Raw genomic sequence first — 17683 nt, 5'->3', positions numbered from 1 at the left:
GGCTTAAACGCCGAAATTTGAAATGATATATTGCTATATCTGATAACATGCAAATATGTTCATTAGACATAATTTAGCAGGAGAGAATAGCAACACTCTTATAACAAGTCTAGGTCAAAAATGGTTGTTAATTAAACAAGTCATGAAAAATGGCATTGCAAGGAGACTGTCCGGCAGACACCAGACTTTCTAACGATATACCTCAGATAGGTACCCATTGCTTTGCACTAAAATGAATAGGAAAAGAAACAACTTTCGGAGCATCTCACACAATCTAAAGTAAGGTTAACAAAACTATACCCACCTTAACAACCTCAATTGAATCACATATTCTACTTAGATTTTAATGGTAACATACTATACTTCTCCATTTGAAGATGCGATATCACTTTCTGTCTTAGTGGCTTAAAGTGATTTACATGGTTGACTCCTTCACAAATAAACCAGAAAAGAAATTAATATTATATCCGGCCATGCTGCTGGCTGCCCTGAGTGTTTATGGCTGTGTATTTTAAATCAAGCAGAGTAATAGGCAAAAAGATGGCTGGCTGGTGAGGGCAGGGTCGGGGGCTGAGGTGGATAACGCACAGACCCCAAGGAGAGGAGGGTGTGGGGTTCTGCCTCTTCCTTTCTCTCTAGTTCTTCTCGAGTGTACACTCGGTTACCTAGGGAACCAGTGTGTAGCAAGAACGCTTCTCATTGGCCCTGAGTTGAGGTTCAATGCGGGCGGGATTCTGAGGCCTAGGTGAAACAGAACACCTGAGCTTGGCTTCTTGGAGTGGGGCTTTCTGAATGCTGGGGAAGGATTGTACCTTGGGAGTTAACTCCAGTATAAGGAAGGCAGGAACATTTTCAACCTGGCCACTCATTCGGCCTTCACTGCAGGGAGGGATGATATTCACACAGGGGTCAAGGCCATAAACATCTGGAACCAACAGGTGCCCCAGGCCAGCCTGCATGTGTGAAAGCCATTATGAATGCTCTACTTACCCAGTCTTTGCAGCCAGATACTTGGAACACTGTCTGCAAAGCAGAAAGGGCACACAGATGCATTTGGAGCCCTACGCAGTAAGTCAAGTTGAGTGTGAAAACAAAATATCATCTCACTAAACCAAAAGAAGTCTGGACTGAAGCCATCTTAACAATCAACCTAGCTCCAGGGCACCAACTCAGCACTTGAGGCAGAAGACACGGTGTGTTTCATCCTCACTCATTTGGTGGAGGCAGAAGGCCCTTTCCTTTGTGTCATTCTTAGCCTGGCTTGAGCTCGGGATTATTATGATTGCCAGGAATTCTACCTCATCTTTGGATTGTGTTTGATTCACACACAATCATTTATACTTTCAAATACGGGTTCTCAACCTGTGAAACAGGCACACTGGCATTCATCCTGCTGGCCTCTCAGGGATCATGTGAAAATTAAAAAGAAAAAAGAAAATGGATGGAAACTCTTTGGTGAAAGAAGAGAAGGAAATCAAGGTCTGCATGGCAGTTGATACTTTTGTATTGCCTCCATGCCCTGCACTGCAGCTCCTGCCCTGCTCCGTGTGTACCCTTCATGAGACTCAAGACAGACAGCCTCTCCTCGCCCTTTCATATCCCAGCTCTGGATCCTGGACTCAACCATCCATTGCATCCCCATGGAGGATTCTGCCAGTCCTCAGGACTCAGGAGCAACCCAAGGATGTCCCAGGGTCACAGGAAGGCTTGTGGAGGGAACCCAGAGGGTGCCCACAAATTCTCAGCCCATGGAGAAAAAGTAGAGGGGGAGGCTCAAGGACCTCAGCACGTAAGGGACATTTGAATTCTACAGTCATGGTGGATGAGTTTAGCCTGCACCTCTCCCAGGCCACAAAAAAATGCCTCTTAGGTACCCTGGCACTGTTTATTCAACTTAGTGAGCCTCTGCATCCAATGATATGAAAGAAGCCCAGAGTCTACCCTGGGTGCAGTTAAAACATTACAGATTCCTCCAGAAGCTTTAATTCATTTCTTCATGTTTTATTTGTTGAATGAAGGAATGAACTAACAAATGCATACATGAACAAATATATGAAGAAGTGAACGAATGCATAAGGGCATGCATAAATGGATGGATGGAGAAATAGATGATTGAAGGAATTTAAAAAGTAATAAATGCATGAAGGAATGGGTAAAAGGATAAACACATGTAAATCAAAAATGCTTTATGAATGGATGATAGAACATCATTGGAATCTTGTTATCAATAAGTACACACACGGGGTCTCCAGCATGCCCACATGGCGGGTTGAAGTAGGACACAGGAGAAGACACGGTAAGTAGGGTCCCTGCCCATTTGCTGTTTAGGAGTTTGTTCACCCATCTTTGCCTCCCTTCCGATGTTTCAAAGCACACAGACTTCTAGAAACCCTATGGGGCAGCCAGGAGCATTCTGCAAAAACCCTTGCAGTGTCAGGAAAGGAGAGAGAGGAATATTCCTATTTCTTCTATCTGAATCTACAAGAGAGGAGAATTCATTCAGGGTGTTTCTGACAACGAGACCCCTGGCCCTTTATACCTCAGTGCAATCCTACTAGACACCAAGACCCTCTTACCAGGAGCAGGGGCCGCAGTGGCTGACAGCACAGACCCTAGACCAGAGCACAGTAGGCTCCTGCTGGTAAGTCACATCCTGACCCTGAGCCTCCATTTCTTCATCTGTAGAATGGAGATAATGAACGAAAGAGCTTGGCTCATGGCCTTGCACCCTATAAACACTCAACTTCCAGCCATCATGGGCAGATAGGATGAGCAGTTCTGTCCTGCGGGCTCTGGGTCCCTTGTGGTGGAAAGCTTGGTCCCAGGCAGACATCCACCTCTACCAAATGTTCTAGCTGCCAGGCTGCCCATAAAGCAGGCGGCTGGACCAGAGGAACCCTCATGTCACCTTTCGGAGCATGTTTTATTTCTTCTACCAAAGCTCTATCGATCTGCTTGAATAAAGACATTCTTTATTTTAAATGACCATACAGAGTTGATCTTTGTGATTCTTTGATCTTCTGAGGAATTTGGTTTCCCATCTGCAGAATCAAGAATTTGGTCTAACTTCTCAAAAGAAGGCATACATGCGGCCAACAATCATACGAAAAAAAAAAAAAAACCTTCAACATCACTGATCATTACAGAAATGCAAATCAAAACCACAGTGAAATGCCATCTCACACCAATCAGAATGGCTATTAAAAAGTCAAAAAAATAGCAGATGCTGGCTAGGTTGTGGAGAAAAGGGAATGCTTACACACTGCTGGTGGAAGTGTAAACTACTTCAACCATTGTGGAAGATAGTGTGTTGATTCCTCAAAGACCTAAAAACAGAAATACCATTTGAACCAGCAATCCCATTACTGGGTATATACCCAAAGGAACATAAATTGTTCTGTTACAAAGAGAGACATGTATGCGTATGTTTACTGCAGCATTATTTACTATGGCAAACTCATGGAATCAACCTACATGCTCATCAATGGTAGACTGGATAAAGAAAATGTGGTACATACACACCATGGAATACTATGCAGCCATAAAAAAGAATAAGATCATATCCTCTGAAGGAACAAGGATGGAGCTGGAAGTCATTATCCTTAGCAAACTAACACAGAAATAGAAAACCAAACACCGCATGTTCTCACTCACTTATAAGTGGGAGCTAAATGATGAGAACACACGGACACCGATTGGGGAACAACACACACTGGGGCCTCTCAGAGTGGGGAGGGTGGGAGGAAGGAGAGGATCAGGAAAAAAACTAATGGATAGTAGACTAAATACCTGGGTGACAACTAATCTATACAACAAACTTCCGGGACACAAGTTTACCTATGTAACAAACCTGCACATGTACCCCTGAACTTAAAACAAAAGTTATAAATAAACAAATAAAATCTTTAAAAAAGAATAAACTTTGGTCTAAATATATGACTTTTCAGCATTTCCTAGTAGCAGAATCCTTTCCCTGAGGAAATCTCCCATACGAGCTGATAAAAGCACAGTTGCTTTGACCATAGCTGCAGAGAAGAACCCTGAGCCCTGCCCTTCTCTTGGCTCCCAAGATGTCTCCTTGGGAACGCTTGGGGTCCCTTGGGTGCCAGTTTGAGAGCCACTGTCCTACAGCCTTTCTGATGGCAGTGAATCTGTAATGCTGTGGCAGCTTCATAGTGGCATGGAAGACCTTTCCTGAATGCCTGGTAGTCATCTGGGGTGCATGCCAGCTACAGTCATCAACCTGGTCAACAGTAGGCAACAAAGCCCAAGTGCTGTATGTGGGAGTTTGAATGAGACACTCTCCAGTCCTCTCCGACTGACGCCTCCCGGTCCCAATTTGCCACCTCCTCCTTCCTTCTACCTCCAGCTCTGTCACTGATTCCAAGTCAAAGGCCAGTCCCCTTTCAGGTAGGCCGACCTAGTCCCCTGGGATGACACCGGATGAAGACTGCAGACTTCATGGATCTATGGCTCCCGCTGGTGGGTCGAGCATGGCTCCCTTAGATGCATGCCAGGAAAACTAAGCACCCGAGACTCTCTGCCTTCAATGACCTGGTCATAAGACGTCACTGGGGCTTCTCTCCCAGAATGCAGATAAGGACTCATTTGAAATTTATAAAAGTGGAGTCACTACATTTTTTTCTTTTCTTCTACCTGAAGTAGACATAGGACAGTGCTGCCCAAATTTCAACCACGTTGCCACTTCATGCTATTGCCACATCTGCTTACACCTTTACCATAAACTAGTTAAGACACTTCTTGAAACTGACCACCTATTTCCTTAAATCAATGTGTGTCCAATGGCAATGTTATATCCCAGTGCCATAAATAAAAGCCAGGATTTCTTCCCCATCTATGTACGTAAAACAGAGACACAGCTGGATCAAAGAGGAAAATGCTCAGCTCTGTCAAACCTAGAGTTCTCTTGCAGTGCTGGTGACAGGAACAGAGGGAGGAGCTGTTTGTACCCATGCTGGGGGCAGCCCCCGGGCTGTGGTCCTCCCCCACTATTGACTGTGGAGCTGGGTCATCTGACAACCTCTCCAGCCCTGGTTTCCTCATCTGCAAAATGGGGATGATGGTAGTACCTACCCCATAAGGTTGTTGCAAGAACGAATTAAACTAAAGCAGACCATCAATTAGTATTACTTAATTTAGAAAAATAATATGCCTGGTACCTAGTTAGTAGCTGCTATTGTGTTGCTGTTGCTGTTGTTGATGCTATATTAAAAGATAAGCCAGCAGAAGGCAGAAATCTTATAGAAGTAGCATTTCATCTGTGTCTCCCACAGAAGGCTGACTCACTAGACAAGGAGTATCATGTAATTATGTAGTGACAAGATCACAGGGCCAAGGCCTGGGAGCCTGGGTCTGGTCACTAAGTCACTGTCTCACTGTCTGATCTTGGGAGTTCCTTCCCTTCCCAAGTCTTGACTTTCCCAACTGTGAAATGAGGGGATGAATGCAGGAGTCTCCAAAGAGCCTTCTGCCCATGGGGAACCTGAATCCCCGAGGCCACCATGGGCCCAGTCTTGTAAAAAAATGGCCTGCCTGCTCTGCTCCAGCCCAAGCGAGGGACTCGCTCAGTGAGGGCTTTTAAGGTGTGGCAGGCCTGGCCCGCGTTAGAGAGGGGAGACCCAAGAGCTGATAATTCCCGAGGCACAGGATCCAGTGCTGGCCCAGAGACGGGAATGAAGGCGATGGATGCGTCATGTCCCAAGCATAGAGTCTGAGATGTGAGTGACAGCGTCCTTGTCTTTTTTTTTTTTTTTTTGAGACGGAGTTTCACTCTTGTTGCCCAGGCTGGAGTGCAATCGTGTGAACTCTGCTCACTGCAACCTCCGCCTCCCGAGTTCAAGTGATTTTCCTGTATCAGCCTCCCAAGTAGCTGGGATTATAGGTGTCCGCCACCACACCCAGTTATTTTTTTTTTTTTTTTTTTATTTTTTTTGTATTTTTAGTAAAGACAGGGTTTCACCATGTTGGCCAGCCTGGTCTCAAACTCCTGACTGTAGGACTGTAGGTGATCCACCCACCTCACCCTCCCAAAGTGCTGGGATTACAGGTGTGAGCCACCGTGCCAGGCTGTCCTTGTCTGCTAGTTGGGGGCAGGCTCTAGGGGTGGGAGACCACAGAGCCAGCACGGGGTGCCCCGGACACTCAGCACCCCATGGTGGGGTTCTGACAGGGGCCCCTTTAACTACCTTCCCTGGGTCTCACTCCCAGGCCATAGCTCGCTCCCTCTGACACTTTTTCGCATGGCCATGTTGACTGTTACACCAATCTATTACCTTTAAAAAGACTGGAATAATTTTTTTTAAGGAGTGAAACAGGGACACTTCCAGCATGCACTTGGGGTTGGCCAACTTCTTGCTATCTTCCCTCCATCCAACCCAGCATTCTGTGAGTGAGACTTTTTCAGGGGCAGAAGTTTGTATCTTTGTCCTGAAGCAGCACCCAGGTTATCCAGGCATCAGTTACCATCTCCTAGTGTTTCACATCAAAAGGTCCACTTGCAAAAGTTTATCTGTTTCTCAGCTACAGACAAGAAAGGAATGCCCTCAAAAATCGGATAGAAACTATGGGACTTCTGCATGATAAAAATCACGCACATGCTGTATACATCTTTAACTTTTAATTTCACTGCATGGAGGCTATGGGGTTCTCCAGGGACCACCAGTTAGCAGCCCTGGAACACCTCTTCCTCCCTCTCATCTCCACCTGGGCACAGGATCTTTCTCGGTTTCCCTTAAGTCGGAGCTTCACCCAGGTCAAGCCCCCTCGACTGGAGATAGAGCAGGGAGCTGAGAAGCTTGCTGACATCAGTAAGTAGCACTTGTGATACATATTATGAAGAGATGCTCCCCCACCCCAAGAATCACTAGGTGTGGCTTTTGGACAAATATACACACATGCAGAGGTTTGTTTTGTAGGCGTAAACACACAGTCTCTAAAATAGGCAATGTTGAGTCTCTGGCACAAAATGAGGGTATGAAGCCGACACTGTTTATAATCTGCTGGAACCCTCAAACTTGCAAGCCCTTTTTCCAGAAACATTCATGTGAAAACCTCTTTCTTAGGAGGGGGTACTTGTCCTGCTCCCAGGCAAGCTTGGAGGATGCTACCATAGAAGGGCTTATCCAGGGGCCCAAGGCTGTCCCCACCAGACCAATGGTGGGGGAGAGAAGAGACCAGAGACTGCAGACCCTGGAACACCCTGCAGCAGCCAGACCATCACTTGGCCTTTAGTGGAAGTGGCTAATGACAGCGCTGATGAGACCTAAAGCACTAAGCCAGGCATGATCGTGACAGACACCCAAATTATCTATTCAGGTGTTGACCTCTCTACCGCCTTTATTAGAACCAACCAGTGTAAGAAAACAACTAAAAATGTATTTTTCATACTTCTTTCAATTGCTCTGCTTGGCAACTTTATTGCACATTAGTTCAAAATAAGCTGCCAATAACGTTGGATAAAATTAAACTCATGCTAGAGTTTTTTTCTTCAATAATTTTGTTGGGTTGTTTTATTTTCATAAGGATTTGAAATGCAGCATTATCTTAGGTTCCGAATTTCCCAGGCTGGGTAGTTACAACTTAACTTCTACTGAGTTTATGAATTCCAATTTCAGTTCTCTTAAAATGAGTTTGGTTTTACTGTTAACTTCATACTGAAGAGGTCTTTGTAGCAGTTTGTCTTTTCCTGTACAAAAGCACAACATAAAACTGGAATCTTCTATACTGTAATTAGACTTAGAAAATTATGTGATTTCTAATTTAGCAGAACCTAAGAACACAGCAGAGTCCACAACCCCAAGTCAACATTTGTTTGATACATGATTTCAAGAAAATATCTTTTCAAAGATAGCAGTTGTGAATAGGCCAGAATGATTCCATTTAAGATAGCAAAAAATAAATAAATAAATAAACGTCTTGGAGTAAAAATAACGCACTATAGCAATTTGAGTACAGCAAAATCAAACACTGTGTGTCGAAAGCAAACAATGGGAATTTTTATGCAACTAAACATTTTTCTGGCTATCTAACTATGATTTATACATCTAAAATGATAAATTTAATCCCATCACCAGTAGATCAATTGCAGGTATAACAGATGAAACCAGAATAAATCATCATATCACTGTATTGGAAACACAAAAGAAGACAGAAGAGGAGTTCTGACTTTAAACTGAAATCTGTTTCCAGGCTTTTCCAAGGACAATTTGCATGGAGAAGTTCAATGTATACATAAAGTCATCTGATCCAAAATGCTAATGATTTTATTGGTCAAATCTTAAAAGTGAGGTTTATTTTTATGAGTATGCATTAATTAACCCAGCATGTACTATCTTTCAGACTATCTTGCCAGGGACTTTCATTTCAACATGTTTATTGTGAAATGTTTGCATTCTCCACATTTGTGGCCCACACACAGATTATTTCATACTTTCCTTTAGAGCACTTAGAAAAGTTAAAAGGAGTTATTGTTTTTGATTAATGCCATTTTGGGGCAGTTAAAAAAAAAAAAAAAAAAAAGAGTTCCAAATCCCAGCTCTGCATAAATTCTTCGACATTAAAGAAAAAACAAATCTCTGCAAGTTCTACTGCACAAAGAGATGAGGGGGGCTGCCCTGGGTTTATTTGAAGGTGGTCTCCTAAAACTGAACTTTATTAACTTTGGTGTCTGCATGAACTCATGCAGAATAGCAAGGAACCAATGGGGTGCAGCTATCAATCACGAGAGGAGAAGCAGCAGGCACAGAGTATAGCGTGGTATGGCGCAGATGGAAGTTCTAAGGCCCTGCCTGTCATCTTTTGATTAAGAAAAGGAAATGATTTCACTGAAAAGATATTCCCTCTTGTGTTGTTTTGTTTTAACTGAGTTTGTACTTTCCACCGAACTGGACATATTTATTGAGACTCATAAGTTACTTCACGGTTCCCAACATCACTGCAATCTCAACAAACTATTTTTTTTCCTTGCAAATTATCTAAATATCAAAACTATAAAATATCTTAAAACATTCTCCATACTGTAAACATCTTAGCTACAAAGCTTGGAGTGTAAACAGTATGATGCATCAGAATGGTTTTAAGCGATGTTATAAAACTGCTCTTAAAACTAAACAAAATGTAAAGCTTCCATCTGTTTTATGATTTTTCCACTGCTGAACGGCTGCTGTGTGCCAGTTCACTGAACCATGGCTTGCTAAAGAGATTGCTGGGGTCACACATTGAAAAAACAAAGAGCATGTCTTTAATGGTGGGATTTTTTTTCTCGAGTCTCCCTGACATGGCTGGAACCGAATTAAGTGCACAGCAGCAGAAGAGAAGGGATATAAAACACACACACGATGCCTGTTGCAAGAGGAACCCTCTCTGTCTCTGAGAGGCTCACATTTTTTTTAAAAGGGTATCATTCTGGCAATTATTTCAGGTTCTTTAGTGACTGTATACCTGCAACCTCAATGCACTCTTATGTCCTCATGGAATTTTCTTTTTGGCCCTCTGTGTACAAGTTAAAAATAGACACCAAATTGCATACTAAGAAGAAGCATTCAGGCTTATTTTTGTGTACATGTGCAGGTAGGAGACGATGATAATTTGGAGACCGCTGACTCTCCTCTGCTGTGAGCCCTGGTCTACGGGGATGTGAAGGTGCCTGAGCCGATGAAAAGACCCCTCCAAGATGAAGAAGAAAACAACCCTTCACTAGGAATGTTTGGCTCTGAGATATATATAAAAAGTCAAGCAAGAAGGGGAGAGACTAAAATGGATCATGCATTGAATCCAAGCCCTGTTCTTAGGGGACACTGATGCCCAAAGCAGGGGACACTGTAGGGGAAGTCCAGGGGCTGGGCTGAGCCCTCCTGACACCCATCATCCTGTCCCCTGAAACCACTTCTGAGGAATGACAGCCAGTGTGACCATTTGATTTGGGCCTCTTGTGCAGGCTACCTGGCCGGTGTTCCCCCAGAGACATGGCCATTGGGGTTATGGCCATCTCTGACACCTCAGAGCTAGGGAGACTCTGTGAGTCAGCCCCACGAGACCAGGTTTGACCTGTTACCCTGTCCCCACCAGTGTCCCTTAGACAGCAGACACTCCTGGAGCTGGGATGGGCGAGAAGGTGGGGTACAGGGAATGGCGGCCTGACTGGGCCCAGGGCAGGATTCGTGGGGAGTCCACCTGCCTTCCCTAGGATGAAGAGTGTCCACTGGCCCTCTTTGCAGAGGGTCCACCCAGCTCACCCTTGCAGGATACCCCCAGGTCAGAGGCAAACACAGACTGGGGCAGAAGGAGAACATTTAGGGTTGGAGATTCCAGAGGAGCCCACCCTGCTTCCAGAATAAGGCAGCCTCCAAATTGACAGCAACCACCCACCCACAGCATCAGCCTGCTCGGAACATGGCTGCTGGCCTCCCCACTTCCCTCTCCAACCTCTCCTCCACACCCCAGGGCTGTAGCAGCCCCTCTTGTCTCCCTATGGTGCAGAGATTTGGCAATGTCACCAACCTCCAATCCCCAGAGAGCAACCCTCACCCTCGAGGTGGAGGTGTCCAACTGGGAAACCTATCCCAGCCCAGAGGCCATCCTAGATCCCCAGGAGGCTGGCATGACAGTGAGCAGAGCTCTGCCTGAGGGTGGGCAAGGCCCTATGTGTGCCACACCCTGAGACCAAGGGCATCGGTGGTCCCACTCTTGCTCACTTGCTCACTCCTGCTGCCTACACACCCTTCCCAGCAGTATTCCCACCTGTACCTCACCCAGCGGATGAGCGAGAGGCTCCTCAGGTGGGGTCCCGAGGAGTGGCTGCTCCACAGTCCCAGAAGCTGTTCTGGGACTCCCACTGTGCTCAGGGCTTCAAGGACTCAACTTAGACCCGGTCATGTGACCAATATCCCAGTGTCCAGAGAGCAGTCACCCCAAAGAGCACCTAGCCCATGGGCCCTGTGGGCTTTCAGGCAGGCTGGCATAATTCCGTGCGCATTCCAAATTTAAATCTGGGACACTCTCCCCTTTTTTCACTGCTCCAGAACATGGGGGAGGCATCTGCCTAGAAACAGCTGTCACCCAAAGGAGGCGGCAGCACATGCAGCTCTCCCGCGAGCACCACCACCAAAATCCACACATCAGCCAGGGTTACTTAGCTACGGAACTTCACAGCCGGGAGAGGGAAGGAAGAAGAGGGACCAAGCTGACATGGCGGGAAGAGCAGGCAACCTGGGCTGGCAGGTGCTGCGCTCTCACACATGCCACTGGCAGCAGAATGGCCTTCTGCAGCAGGCACTGTGTCCCCACTTCATCCATAGGGAAACTGAGGCTCAAAGAGGTTAACTAGCATGCCCAAGATTGCACAGCTACTAAAATAATAAGAACAATCATATAATAACCAATAAGAACTAATACTCACTAGCTAGCATGTTAATCACGCTTACTAAGTGCCAGCCCCTCCTTGGTGGGGTCCAAGTTCAAATCCTTACAACAACCCTGTGAAATGCTATTAGCATTGCTCCCCTGCAGCCATGAGGGAACTGGGGCAAAGGCAGGTCAAGTAGTTTGTCCCAGGTTATGAAACCAGGAAGTGATAGCACTAGGGTTCAGTCTCAGACTATCTGGCCCCATTCTTTCAGCCACTATACCACAAGGTCTATCACCATGATCATTAGCAGCAGCACCATCATCATCACTATCATCATTGTCATCATCATCGTCCCACCAATGTCATCATTGTCATCACATCATCATCAAAATCATCTTCATCATATCATTGGTGTCATCACCATCGTCATCCTCACCATTCATCACCACCATTTATCATCACTCATTGCCATCACCACCATCATTATTATCATCATTGTCATATCATATTATCATTGTTTCATGGATCATATTATTATTATCATGCTCATCAGTATCATATCAATCATCTTTACCACCACCACCATCATCATCACCATCATCATCACAATCATCACCATCATCATCATCATCACAATCATCATCATCATCACAATCATCACCATCATGATCACCATTATCATCATCACCATCCTCACCACCATCATCACCATTGTCATCATCATCTTCATCATCACCACCATCAGCACTTACTGAGGAGCACAGTTAACACTTACTGAGATCTTGCTGGGAGCCATGTTAAGTTCTTCAACTTCCCTGCATTATTACATTTCATTTCTGCTATTCGCTTTATCCTCACTATACAGACACTAGGAAACTGAGGCTCAGAGAGGTTATGCAATTTACTGAAGGTCAGTTAGTAGCAGCAGAGCCAAAAGCAACCCCAAGCAGCCCCATTTAATAGCCATATCTCTGGCCCCTCTGAGGGAGATGAGGAAGGCCTCATCTAGGGACCCACCATGGGCTGTGGGCTGTCTCATCGGCTAGTGTCAGGAGTGGGCTTTCCAAAGAGGAAACGGGACTGGCACTGGTCCGTGGTGCCCAGGAAAGTACAGGGAGGCTACTTGGGCTTTGTCATTGTTGCCAACCCATGTGTTCTTCTCACTAAGGCTAATCTCAATTATAATGCCGGTTTATCCTAAGTTCAGCAAAGGGAGGGTGGCCAGAAAGGCCTGGCTAAAGGGGTGGCCAAGCTAAAATCTACAGTTCATGCGGACACAGACGGTGGTGGGAGCTACTACAAACACTGACCATATTTAGCAGAAGTTGGGAGATTGAGGACGCCAGCCATCGGCTCAGCAACCCCACTCTGTGGGCCAGGCAGCCGGGCTGGGAGTGTCCAGTGCCAACCTTGGCTTTCCTAGCCCTGACAGCCTCAGCAGCGGTTTCCATCAGTCTCCCTTGAGGGTGGTCCAAGTTTGAGTAGTAGGAAAGTGACTAACTCCAGAGTAAAGGAGAATCAGAAAGGAGTAACAATCTGACCACCATCAAGGAAGAACAGGCCTCCAAGAACAAGATCTGCAAGAGAAGGTCCATGTTGCAGAAGACCTGCAAAGCCACCAGCTGCCTTTTCCTGAGTTCTCACGGCTGAGACCCAACCCAGACGATACGAAAATTGCCAGTGGGTCAGGCTGCACTTTCCTCGAACTAATCACTAATGAAGTTTGGGGTGAGCTATTTTGAAAGCAGCCCACACAGCATAACCACACGCCATCATCAGCTGCCATCCTCAAATGCAATTTCATTCATAATTAAATATGAAAAAACCACCACCTTAAAATAACATCAGGGGTCACAGCTGAACTCTGCAGCCTGGGCCTATGCATTCTGGCCTATACTGACCTCTCCAAGATGGTCTCCAATGCTTCCCAGGCACGCACCCTCTCTCCTGCCCCCACACACACTTTCCCTCTCTGGTCCTACCTGCACACCTTGGCCCATCTCACCCTGCCTTCCAGGCATGCTTTTCTCCATCTTCTCTGCCTCCAAGTGCCAGCCAGGATTCAAAGATCAATTTGAGCACACTCTCTCATAATAAGCCTTCAACAGCCCAAGCCTGAAGGGACCTACGCCAGCCTGTAAGGTTCTATAGCAATTGTTTATACAATCCCTCTGGCAAGGCATGGTGTGCTGCCCTGTGCTGTCCTTCCCCTTGTCCTGTCCAACAGCATTTGCATTCCATGTGGAAGTGTCCTGTTCATTCAGCCGCTCATTCAGCACATGTTCACTGAGCACCTACTATGTGCCCGGCACCAGAGAAACAAAAGTGAGCCATCAGACATGGTTTCTGCCTTCCTGGAGGGCAACTTCTAGAAGGAACCAATGACGAAGACACCAGTAAATATGTAATAGATCTTTCCAGCTGGACTGAAGTCCCCCGTGGTCAAGCAGGCTCTGCCTTACTCTCATGCTGGAGCCTAAACCAGCATAGGACATACAGTTTATGCTTGGTAGGCGCTGACCAGCCTGGGCGGGTTCACCTCCTCCCTTGTTCACCTGTAGCTCTCCCTCTAGAACTGAATCAAATTTAACCTGAGGTCCTGATATCACACCCTTACCCCAGTCTTTGCCTCTTTGCCAAGATGCTGCTTCTTGGGGTCTCACATCTGAGGAACAGGAGGTTACTATTCATTTAGTAGGAATCCATTCGGTGGGGACGGCCGTCTGAGCCAGTGCCACTCATTGACCACCTCCCATCCACCTGCTGGTTCCTGGTGGTTTCTGGACAGCCCAGTGTTGAGCTGTGAGTTGCAGCAGCTGAATGGGACCCAGCCCAGGCGGTTCATGAACAAGTAGAATTAGTTTCAAGGCCAGGATCTGAGGGCAGCCCTGGCAAGGAAGATTCCATCCATGCACAAGGGCAGATCAGGGAGCTATGGAGGAAGTGGCATTCACAGCTTCTCCAGCCGGGTTGGCTGAGAAGAGAAGGGACAGCCCTAGAGAGCAGGAGCTAAGATGTGCCAGGGAGGAGACGTGCCAGGTGCTGGGAAAGGGGCCAGGGGCTGGGTCAGTTCAGGGGACCAGACACCCACCGCATAGCTCAGCACCTGCTGAACACATGTCTGGTGCAATGCTGGGCTCTGCTGGGAAGAGGGGTGGGCGTGCCAGGCCTCCCAAAACACACAGACCACGTGGGAAAAGGAGATGACATGTTTGTGAGACAGGATGGGATGTGTACCAGGCTGGGGGTGGCTGTGGCAGCAGTGGCAGCAGCTTCCATCATCGAGATTAAAGATGTAATGGAGCCTCTCATATGCGCGGTTATTTTATTTGATGCCCCAACAGCCCTATTACAGAGGTGAGGAAACTAAGGTTCCAAGAAGTTAAATGACTCTCCCAAGGTCACACTGTTCATAGGTGGCAGGGTGGGACTGACACATAGCCAGGCTCTCAGGCTTGTTCCTTCCCGGCTAGTGCCAAATCCTTCATGCTCTGGCCAAGTCTGCCTCCTACGTGACTCCTCTGTGTCCCCATCCCTGTTCCGCCAGCCCCAGGTGCTGTACGGAGATCTTTAAAGCAGGGGTCCCCAACCCCTAGTCCACTACAGTCCGTGTCTTGTTAGGAACTGGGCCGCAGAGCAGGAGGTGAGCAGAGAGTGAGCGAGCATTCCCGCCTGAGCCCCATCTCCTGAAAGATCAGCAGGACCATTAGATTCTCACCGGAGCCCAGACCCCCTGTGAACTCCGCATGCGAGGGATCTAGATTGTGTGCTCTTTACGAGAATCTAATGCTTGACAATCTAAGGTGGAACAGTTTCATCCTGAAACCATCCATCCACTCCATCCATGAAAAAATTGTTTTCCACAAAACAGATCCCCGGTGCCAAAATGGTTGGAGACCACTGCTCTAAAGGCTGGGCATTGAGCTGAGGCCACAGGAATTTTCGTCATGAATGACAACATCTCCATGATCAACCCACTGTGTCATACTCCTCACAGCATGATCACAGTCCTTACGTATTTAGACATATTCAAGTAAGGGGAACAGGCCAGTATTTGTAGACCCAGTCTTCAAATTGCATCACGGAGGGGAAATGTCGGCTCCCAGCAATGGGTGGAGAAACGTTTGTCTTAACCAGAGATCCTAATACCACACCCTAGCCCCAGTCTTAGCCAGGATGCTGTTTCTTGGGGTCTTACTCTCCTTGTCTGAGAAGCAGGAGGTTAATACTCACCTGCCACACAGGAATTCGATTAGAATTCCAAAGGAGAAAGATGAGTTTCAGGGGTTGGTAAGTTCATTAATTGACTCTCTGAGTATTCAGCTAATAAGCTTTTACAAACATCTTTCTCCATCCATCCCTAAGAATCGCAGAGCTTTGGGTCCAATTTGGAGGCCATTACCAACATTCAAACTTCCAGAATCATGACTCTTTCTACATGCAGGAGAGAGAATGTTCTAGAACCCCACTCACTTCCCATTGGTGAAACTGCTTCTGTTTCTTTTTGCTACCATGCTCCAGGGATGGGAGCTTTCATTTTATTGAAAGTTGTGGGTCTGTCACCAATCATGTCAATCAATAATCAGCAAATTAGCAGCTTGCTTTTGCAGACACTTCTATTTTCAACCTGAAGGGTGGTTTGGGGGTTTCTTTTAAATTTAACTATCCTCATTAAGGATTCATAGCACACCAAAAGAGTGATTTTTTTTAAAAAAATCATCTTTGCAGAAAAGGAATATCAGCAAAAATAATCACTATTCTGGGCTCAACAATGAGCCCCTAATGAGGACAGCAGTCATCAGTTAAATAAACATATCATTAGGGCGAGAATAGATGTGTCAACACAGGCACAGCCCACTAATTTGTGGGGTGGTTTGACTTTGGTTAATCTCCGTGGGGTCCGGCTGGTGCATAGGTGTTCCTAGGTCACAGTCCAAGGTCACCTTTTGCAGGTAGGGCTCAAGGTGTGAGTGAGGTCAGGCCAGGTGGAAGCTACTGATGGGCAATGGCAGAAGGTAGACACTGGGACGCTGCCCTGGGCATCAGGCAGGCCAGCAGCAGCAAGCAGATTTCTACCAGGAAGGCATGCAGGAAGCCCCACACAGAGACAGCAGCAGGCAAGAAGGTGAAGATGAAGAGGAGGAATCGCTTGACCAGAGTCCTCATGGCCACGTGGCTCTCAGAGGCCACAACCTACCTGAATGTTCAGTGTGAGCATTCATTCTCCACCCAGTTCTCCTCGTGGCAGAACCACGGGCGACACTTCTCAAGAGGGACAGAGAGGACAGAATCAGATGGTGCTCCCTTACAACTCCCGGATGTCTCTATGCCTGGGATCCACAGTCCTTCAGAGATGAAGCTGGGACTGTGGCCAGAGAGGAGGTCCTTCTACCAGGGCCTCATGGTCATGGAACTGTGCTCTCTTTCAGCAAATATTATTTATTTATTTACTTATTAATTTATTTGTTTGGAGACCGGGTCTCACTCTTTCATGCAGGCTGGAGTGCAGTGGCATGATCTGCCATGGGCAGTGGCAGAAGGTCAACAATGGGATTTCTACCAGGAAAGCATGCAGAAAGTTCACTACAGCCTCGCCCCCTAGGCTCAAGCTATCCTCCCGCCTCAGCCTCCCAAGTAGCTGGGACCACAGGTGCATGCCACCATGCCTGACTAATTTTTGCATTTTTTGTAGAGACAGGGGTTTCACTATATTGCCCAAGCTGGTCTAGAGCTCCTGGGTTCAAGTGATCCTCCTGTCCTGGCCTCCCAAAGTGCTGGGATTACAGGCATGAGGCACCACACCAGGGCAGCAGAAATGTATTAAGTGCTTTTTATGAATCAGGTATCATACTAGGTGCTAGGTCACAGCAAGGAGCAAGGTAGGTTTGGCGCTTTCCCCCACAGGCTTTAAGTTCAAGAGAAGGGAAAGACAAGAAGTAGTTAAATAATTTGGATAATTACAGGTTATGATGAAGTGAATAAGCAGGGTGAGAGCCAGCCAGCAACTGGGGAAGTCTGATTTTATATAGGGAGGTGGAACAAGGGTTTTCTGAGGAGGGGATATTTGAGACAAGACCTGGCAGAGGAGAACAAGCCAGGCTGCAAAGGATGGAGGGAAGGGCAGTTCTGACGGAGGAGCAGGCGGACACATGTGGGCAGAGAGGATGCCCAGACGCCCACTGAGGGTGCCTAGGTGCATACATAGGGGTGCCAGGTGCATGCTCCCAGGGAACCATGTCTCCAAGAAGGAGACAAAGGCTGGGGCCACTGGAGCCCCGGAGGTGAAGATCTCTGGGAAGAGCAGGACAGAGAAGAGAA

The 17683-nt window shown here is 46.8% G+C and overlaps 1 protein-coding gene across 7 annotated transcripts in view; it reads right to left on the bottom strand.

Annotated features, from left to right (window-relative positions):
- Positions 1–17683, bottom strand: part of ZNF536 (zinc finger protein 536) — a 490720-nt gene that overhangs the window by 365923 nt on the left and 107114 nt on the right. For 4 of the 7 annotated variants that reach the window (XM_017873603.1, XM_017873604.1, XM_017873605.1 and 1 more), the window contains exon 1: positions 305–628. The exons of the other annotated variants lie outside the window; for them this stretch is intronic. The gene's annotated coding sequence lies outside the window, so the exon portion shown is untranslated. Of the gene's footprint in view, positions 1–304; positions 629–17683 lie in introns of those variants that run through there. 7 annotated transcript variants of the gene reach the window in all.

The sequence above is a fragment of the Rhinopithecus bieti genome, unplaced genomic scaffold (genome assembly GCF_001698545.2).
Source record: "Rhinopithecus bieti isolate Rb0 unplaced genomic scaffold, ASM169854v2 scaffold_7509, whole genome shotgun sequence".
NCBI classification, from domain to species: Eukaryota; Metazoa; Chordata; class Mammalia; order Primates; family Cercopithecidae; genus Rhinopithecus; species Rhinopithecus bieti.
This window is presented reverse-complemented; position numbering and strand designations above follow the sequence as displayed.